Here is an 8,512-nt window from a genome sequence, read left to right on the forward strand (position 1 = left end):
CACGATAGACTTCCACTGTAAAGGAATAACATCGTGTAATAAAAATCAAAACCCGCAAAATTATAAATTGCGTAATTACTGGCGGTAGGACTTCTTGTGAGTCCACACGGGTAGGTATACACCACCTTGGCTATTTCGGCCGTGAAGCGGTAATGCGTTTCGGTTTGAAGCAGCCGTTGTAACTATACTTGAGTCCTTAGAGCTTATACCTCAAGGTGGGTGGCGCATTTGCGTCGTAGATGTCTATGGGCTCCGTAACCACTTAACACGAGGTGGGCTGTGAGCTCGTCCACCCATCTAAGCAATAAAAAAAAAATAAGAAAAAAGATCCTGTCGTATTGTTACTAAGCGCCTGGATTGCCTAATTTTGCCTTCTTTTGTTTGTTATTTTCAGTTTTAAACTTTTAGGTATTGTTGCAAATGATGTGACAATAAAAACCAGCAGCGCAACGACAAGTTTTTTTATTTGTGCGAGAAAGCAGAAAGCAGGTAGAAATGGCCGGCATGGCTTTTTTTTTAACACTATCCCCCCTTCGTTGGCTTTGGCTAGTGGCAATGGCGGAAGGGGGCGTGTTAACATGGCTTGGCGACATGGCTGGCGGCAGGGCATGGCAGCTGACGTCACGTCCGTTACAGTATCTTAGAAATACATTCATTCTCAGTATCTTCGTATTCGTCTTTCAAAGAGTCTACTAGATATTCCGGCGCCTTAGTAAGAAGAACGAAGATAGATATCGACATAATTACTTGAATGCGCCGCGTAGGACACCGGTGATCTTCACGGCAGTCGAAGGGTTAAGCCATAAAATGTAGTTTTTATCCTGCCTACGGCTCAATTTGAAGTTAGAGACATTTTAATATTATATTTGACTGTCATTGATTGTAAAGAATTTGGATGAAACGAAAATGGGTAGATCTTTGACTAAAGAAGAAGAAGCGGATAAAACTAATTAGCGAACAGACGGCACATGCAAACTTTTAGATGGAAACTTATATCTCAAGGTGGGTGGCGCATTTACGTTGTAGATGTCTAAGGGCTCTAATAGGCACTTAACACTAGGTGGGCTGTGAGCACGTCGACCCATCTAAGCAATAAAAAAAAACTTACAACATACTAGAACGCGTATAAAATCTCTTATCGCAAGTTGATAAATAAATTTCCTTTATGAAACTAAAAAATAATTTTCTATCGACACAATCCCATCTCTATTCCGTCTAGTCGCTAGCCGTATAATTAGAGTCGCGTCTGATCGGATTGTTTGTTTTGTCGATGTAAGCTTATATAATTACGCTTGTATTTTAGTTGAGGTTGGGCAGAGATGATGAGTTAACGCGTTTCCAGAGATCATTACACTCTTGGACAACAATAATTTCTTCACTACAGCTTAAAGCCGCAATAAGATTTTTTCCTTACCTATTAACCTATAAGCTATTTCAGCTTCTTGCAGACGGGTAGGTGAGCTCACGGGCTCAACCTGAGAAACTTGCTAACACTACCAAGAGCAGTTCTTCATAGAATCCACCACCGGACTGGAATCACGACCCACTGAGAAAATCCGGCGACAAACTCAATGCATTAAGAGTTTTGTGTAGTAGATATAACTTTGCATATTAATTTCGTGTTCATATTATTATCACGTCGGTGTATCCAATAAAGACCTTCCATGTAGGGTTTATTTAATTAAACGCGCTTATCTGTATACTATTATTTTTATTTATTGCTTATTGTTTACGACGAGCCCACGGCCGGTCTGATGTTAAGTGGTTACCGGAGCCCACAGACATCTACAACGTAAATGCCGCCACCCACCTTGAGATATGAGTTCTAAGCTCTCAGTTTCTCAACAGTACAACGACTGCCCCATCCTTAAAACCGAAAAGCATTACTACTTCACGGCAGAAATAAGCAGGGTGGTGGTACCTACCCGTGCGAACTCACAAGACTTTTTTTTATTGCTTAGATAGGTGGACGAGCTCACAGCCCACCTGGTGTTAAATGGTTACTGGAGCCCATAGACATCTATAACGTAAATGCTACTATCCACCTGGAGACATGAGTTCTAAGGTCTCACTTTTTAACCTTCAAACCGAAACGCATTACTGCTTCACGGCTGAAATAGCCAGGATGGTGGTACCTACCCGTGCGGACTTACAAGACGTCCTACCACCAGTAATTACGCAATTGCTATTCCTTCACTGTGGAAGTCAATCGTGAACGTTTGCTAAGTACGTGGTTCATTAGAAAAATTGGTACCCGCCTGCGGGATTCGAACATCGTTGCATCGCTACGCACGAATGCACCGGACGTCTTATCCTTTAGGCCACGACGACTTCTTCTATTAATGTTATTAATGTCTCGTTCAGTTTAAGAGCCATTAATGTATCTCTCTATTTCTTCTCTCTTTTTCAACTTCTTGCAAATAGATTAAAGTCTTTCTGCCTAGATGTTTTCTTCTTCTTAGTCGGACGATCTTGCCAGACTGGTCGTGATTGCGCTAACGATGTATACGCAGATGTTTTCGTTAAGTTGCCATGTTTTTGAGGATTGCCTTCCTGGCGATGCGCTTCCAGATCTAGATGTGGCAATGGCCCTTTTAGTCGACAGAACTTTGTCTGTGTCACCCAGACCCAATACGACCATCAGCAGTGCGTTACCAGATATCAGTGTGTTTAATGCGAGTTTTTTAACGTTCTCGATCGCGTCAAAGTTAATTCAAATTTGTATAGAGTTGGAACATTTTCCCTTCGCTTGCCGCTAGTAGCGCTGTACCAATTTCATACAAATTTGATTTAACTTTAACGCGATCGAGAAGTTAAAAACTCGCAATAAGCACACATATGTTCAATATACTCTGTAATGTTCTTCAAAGCGAATTTATATAGGCATGAACACTTTAAGCTCGCATTAACTAAACAAGCGACTTGACTATGAGACTATTTTGGTGGTCTTAAAAGCGGACAATGCCGTGAGCCGCGTATAGTTTGGGAGAGAGCTCGGTCATTACTGTAATAGGATTATCGTTTCAAGGTTTTGGGATACTAAGTAAATACACTTACGTACGCATAAGTACAATATTATTTTCGGTACATTAACCAGAATATTGAGTACTTGACTATATTATGTTATAAGTTTTTTTGCCTATCTTATTAGTGGTAGCCTAAGGGGCTATATAAGCTACTCTGGTGAGTGCAGTGGTGAGTGACTTTGGAAGGTGAGCTTACGGGTTCAATCTGAGAGAATTTGCTATAACACTGGCCCTAGCAAGAGCAGTGCTTCGCTGAATCTACCATGAGTCTACTACTACATCTACTAATCGCGATCCACTGAAAACATCCGGCGAGAAACTTCATGCTTTGTGTTAATTACAATTGTAATAGGTATTTCCACGTCCTTACGGATCCATCAGATTGAGCTCCGTGAGTTCACCCATCAATGTGAAGCCTGAACAGCAGTCAGGCTACTAAAAGAAGGGAAAGCCAAAATGTTTTTTTTTAATTACAACAGCAATAAAAATAAAATAAAAACAACAGTTGGCAGATGAGCTTACGACCCTTTTTTTGGGCAGAAGGCCGAACCTCATATGAGGTGTCTCTGCCTAGAGAGAGTGCGGGGTGAGCATACAGACCTAATGGTGAGCGAGATCACTGTTGTCAGCAATTTGTTTGACAGGTCTAATAATTTCTAATTCTGACAACGGTACCACAGAGCTTTTTTTTCCTACCTAAGCAAATGGTCTTGAGATATCGTTTCAGCGTAACCTTAACTAGTTGGTGAGCTCACGGGGCTCAAACCTGACGACGTTGCTAACACGAACCCTAGCAAGAGCCGTGCTTCGCAAAATTTACCACCGGATCGGAAACGCGACCCACTGACAAGATCCGGCGCCACAGAGCTACGTCAGTGGTTTCGTTGATAATGTTTTTAATTCGAGAGACAAGTTCTTATCACAAACTGTCTCCTGTAAAGACAGCACAGGAGACAATTCCAACTGGAAGACGAGTGTGTTTGCTCGAATCTATTTCGCATCGTTGAAGTCATTCCTTAGCTTGATTTAATCTTCTATAGGTACTAATATTATAAAGCTGAAGAACTTGTTTGTTTGAACGCACTAATTTCAGGAGCTACAGGGCCGATTTGAAAAATTCTTACAGTGTTAGATAGCCCATTTATTGACGAAGGCTATAGGCTATATAACATCACGCAAAGACCAATACAAGCGGAGCACCAATAAAGAATGTTTCAAACTCAGGTTTTTTTTCATTTTGAGAGCTTCCGCTGCGTGCGCTGCAGAAACGGTTAAAGTTTCGCTAAAATAATGTATGACAGAATTGTTCCCCTTTAAAAGATCTAAAAAAAAGTCCGGGACAACTTATGTCTATATGTTAAGGTTGGCTCACTATAACGTAGTAGTAGGACCTCTTGTGAGTCCGCACGGGTAGGTACCACCGCCCTGACTGTTTCTGCCGTCAAGCAGTAATGCGTTTTGGTTTGACGGGTAACTAGCCGTTGTAACTATACTGAGACCTTAGAACTTATATCTCTGATAACACCAAATAATCTCTCAACACTGGTCCCCAGCAATTGTTCACGGCTTAACCTAACCTAATCTATCTTAAGAAGGAGGGAGCCTGGAGATCAGTAATACAGGTCTTTGAACCTAGTACAAACTTCAGGTCGGCTTACAAAATAAATTATAAGGTTAATTTCCATTTGTATTTGTACTATACCTTTAAGAGAGAAAAAAATAAATTATTATTATTATTATCTATATATTAATACGTGAAGCAAAAACTTTGTATCCCTTTTTACGAAAATTGCGCGGACGGAGGAGTATGAAATTTTCTACACTTATAGAGAATATAGAGAAGAAGTACACAATGCAAATATTTTTTTTTAAATAATGCATAAAAGATAAATTAAATCAATAAAGAAAACACTCCACACACTACATATCATGTATTTGACGCACACACGCATGCATACTATTTATTGTCAAACTTTTGTTCTTGACGTCTGTAGTCAAATTGAGAATAGATTAAATATTGTTTGTCTTTATTTTTTTTTTTTTGTAGTGTAGCCTTGGCGAAATTTGTGATTATAGAAGTATAAAATACAATCATAATAGTGTACAAATTCCAATTAATTATAGTCGAATTTCGACTACTGCGGGACCTCTAGTTATTATTAATTTCACGGCCAGAAACTTGTAAAAACGATAAAATATATACGCGTTATCAATAAATATGTTATCCGTGTTTGATTAACGAACGTAATATTGATATTCCCACGTTTAACAATACATTTTTTTTTGAGGGAAGGGTTAATATTTGAGAAGGAATGGTAGGAAAACTTACAAATCAATTCGCGGTTCGATTACCGGTGGCTATATTCGAATTTTTTTTCTGCTCAGTCGTACACTCCTGGCGGAGTGGTCGTCTTTTTTTTATTGCTTAGATGGGTGGACGAGCTCACAGCCCACCTGGTGTTAAGTGGTTACTAGAGCCCATAGACATCTACAACGTAAATGCGCTACCCACCTTGAGGTATGAGGTCTAAGGTTTCAGTATAGTTACAACGGCTGCCCCGCCCTTCAAACCGAAACGCATTACTGCTTCACGGCAGAAATAGGCAGGGTGGTGTACGTACCCACGCGGACTCACAAGAGGTCCTACCACCAGTAATAATGTAAAATGGAAATGTTTATCTTAAATAGTCCTAGAAAAAAGCCCGTAACAGCATATTTTGTTTAAATTTCATTATTGTCATTATCGCCAAAACATAAGAAGAGGAAAGTTTAGATGTATTGCTTTGTTAAGTTCTTTTATTATTGTGTTTGTTACTGTCAGTACCAGATTTGTATAAAAGATCATTCAATAAGATCAATAATAAATGACAGTTCTCGAAGCGAAGCGAAGGCGGGTCGCTAGTAATCTATATATTAATACGTGAAGCAAAAACTTTGTACCTCTTTTTACGAAAATTGCGCGGATGGAGGAGTGTGAAATTTTCCACACTTATAGAGAATATAGAGAAGGAGTGCATAATGCTAATTTTTTTTTTTTAAATAATTCATAATAATACATTAAACCAATAGAGAAAACATTACACATACAACCATGTATTTAATACGCACACAGATACCTACTATTTTGTTTATTGTTAAAGTCTATGGTCAAGTTGAGAATATATCAATATTGTTTTTCTTTATTTGTCTATAGTACAATAGCCTTAGCGAAATCTGTGATTATAGAAGTAAAGTCTTTGACAATAGAACCATAATAATGTTCAAACTTATAATTTAAAATAAAAAATATAGTCGAGTTTCGACTACTGGGCCACCACTAGTATAATATAATAACTTCAAGCCAAGTCAACTAAGCTCTCTCTCGCTCGGTTCTTATTTTCGCTCTATCGGTCTGGAAGAGATCTTTTTAGCCGAAAAGACTGCCCTTTGTGCTTTTTAAAACAATTTTATTAGCTCGTTCAGTATCTATGTATCTATACAACTAAAACTTCGAGCGTAATTGTCGAAGATTTCAGGACATTTTTCTAACGTGTCAATGAGCGATGATCAAACTATAATTAGATATATTAGATACGCCTAATAACCTGCTAAAAATCTCGAACAAATGATAATGATTTTTTAATCGTTCATTAGATTGGCTAATAAAAGCAGCGAGATTTATTTTCATTGCTCAGTCGGGTGGACGAGCTCACAGCCGACCTGGTGTTAAGCGGTTAGCCGGAGCCCATAGACATCTACAACGTAAGTGCCGCCACCCACCTTGAGATATAAGTTCTAAGGTCTCAAGTATAGTTACAACGGCTACCCCGCCCTTCAAACCGAAACGCATTACTGCTTCACGGCAGAAATAGGCAGGGTGGTGGTACCTACCCGCGCGGACTCACAAGAGATCCTACCACCAGTAATTACGCAAATTATAATTTTGCGGATTTGATTTTTATCACACGATGTTATTCCTTCACCGTGGAAGTCAATCGTGAAAATTTGTTAAGTACGTATTACATTAGAAAAATTGGTACCAGCCTGCGGGATTCGAACACCGATGCATCGCTACATAGGCACCGGACGTCTTATCCCTTAGGCCACGACGACTTAGGTATGCCTACTAACCGGCTAAAAACCTCGAACAAATGATAATGATTTTTTAATCGTTCATTAGATTGGCTAATAAAAGCAGGGAGATTTTTTTTACTGCTCAGTCAGGTGGACGAGCTCTCGGCCCACCTGATGTTAAGTAAAGGGGGAAGAGGTCGACCGAAGAAGACATGGGTGGAGTGTGTGAATGACGATATCAGAGAGAGAGGAGTGAGTGTTGAGCTGACGGATGATAGAAAAGAAAAATTTGCTGTGCCGACCCCAGTTAGTGGGATAAGGTGAAAAAAAAGAAGATTATCGTGTTCCAGGAAAGTAATCGAAATAGCGTGCAAACTGCGTTCCCTATTGTTAATAAAGGTATGTTTGGTAATGTTATAACCGCCAGTAGTTATATGACTACAAAAGCGAGTTATATACCGGATTATGCGGGCTACACGCGCCCTTCACTACGAATGCTTACAAAATTACAGAATCCATTGTCTTTTGAACGCTTAAAACATAACATACATCAAGAGTTCACGTAGAAAATGGTTTAAATAAACAAAAATAGACAATGTTAAATACGTTTTTAAGTGAAAACACACAGGTGTGAAGAATAGTATATTATTGTCGACCTGGTCGTAGTAATACAATACGTAACTTACCTTCAGGATGAACTATTTGAAATGATACACTGCGAATATTTATTATGCACAGTACACAAATAACACACGACCGAAGCGAATGTTTTGTACGAACAATTTTAATGATCAACAATCACGATCGAAACGACGTGCTCTCAATGCAACGGAATAACGCGTACTGATGTGACCTGACCGAAGAATTCTGTTTTGCCCCGCGCTATTTGGGCAAGTGTTGTGAGACTAGAATTTTCAAATTCCCCAAACAGTCTCCCTATTTTCAATGGACGTCAAACTCGGAAATGAAAACTGCGAGGCAACTGGTATTGTTAATATGTATTCACATTAACATTGTTGGTATTAAAACGACAAGCTGGTCATTGCGGGCTGGCGATTCCACTTATTTCAAAGGTATTTAAGTCCTTGGGGCTGGTAGTATATTAGCCCTATCTGCATTCTTGGCAGAAGTCGGGACATTTCACCGCCGCCTGGTGCTTGATGTTAACTTTTTACGCTTGGGAAGGTCAAGTCCATGCAATCTTTAGCCTTTCTCCTCTGGTATTGGAACCGACAACGACGCGATGGAGTCAATTGTTAACATATTCACAATTATATTTAGGCAGCTATTCACCAAGAATGTGGTTTTATTCTCGCTATTCCGGCTAAGCCTGGACGGGTAGGTGAGCTCATAGGCTAAACCTGAGAGATCGTACACGATATTACCACATAATCTAATAAATCTATTACTGGTCATGACGTGGTCGAAGAGAT

General features: G+C 39.5%; 1 protein-coding gene across 2 annotated transcripts in view; it reads right to left on the bottom strand.

The window, feature by feature from the left end:
- Positions 1-7,929, bottom strand: part of LOC101736444 (protein slit) — a 141,035-nt gene extending 133,106 nt beyond the window's left edge. The window contains exon 1 of one of the 2 annotated variants that reach the window (XM_038019690.2): positions 7,766-7,929. The gene's annotated coding sequence lies outside the window, so the exon portion shown is untranslated. The remainder of the gene's footprint in view (positions 1-7,765) is intronic. The other variant, XM_038019689.2, reaches the window with a different exon arrangement.
- Positions 7,930-8,512: the final 583 nt, after the last annotated feature.

Source organism: Bombyx mori, chromosome 24, assembly GCF_030269925.1.
Source record: "Bombyx mori chromosome 24, ASM3026992v2".
In the NCBI taxonomy this organism is placed as follows: domain Eukaryota; kingdom Metazoa; phylum Arthropoda; class Insecta; order Lepidoptera; family Bombycidae; genus Bombyx; species Bombyx mori.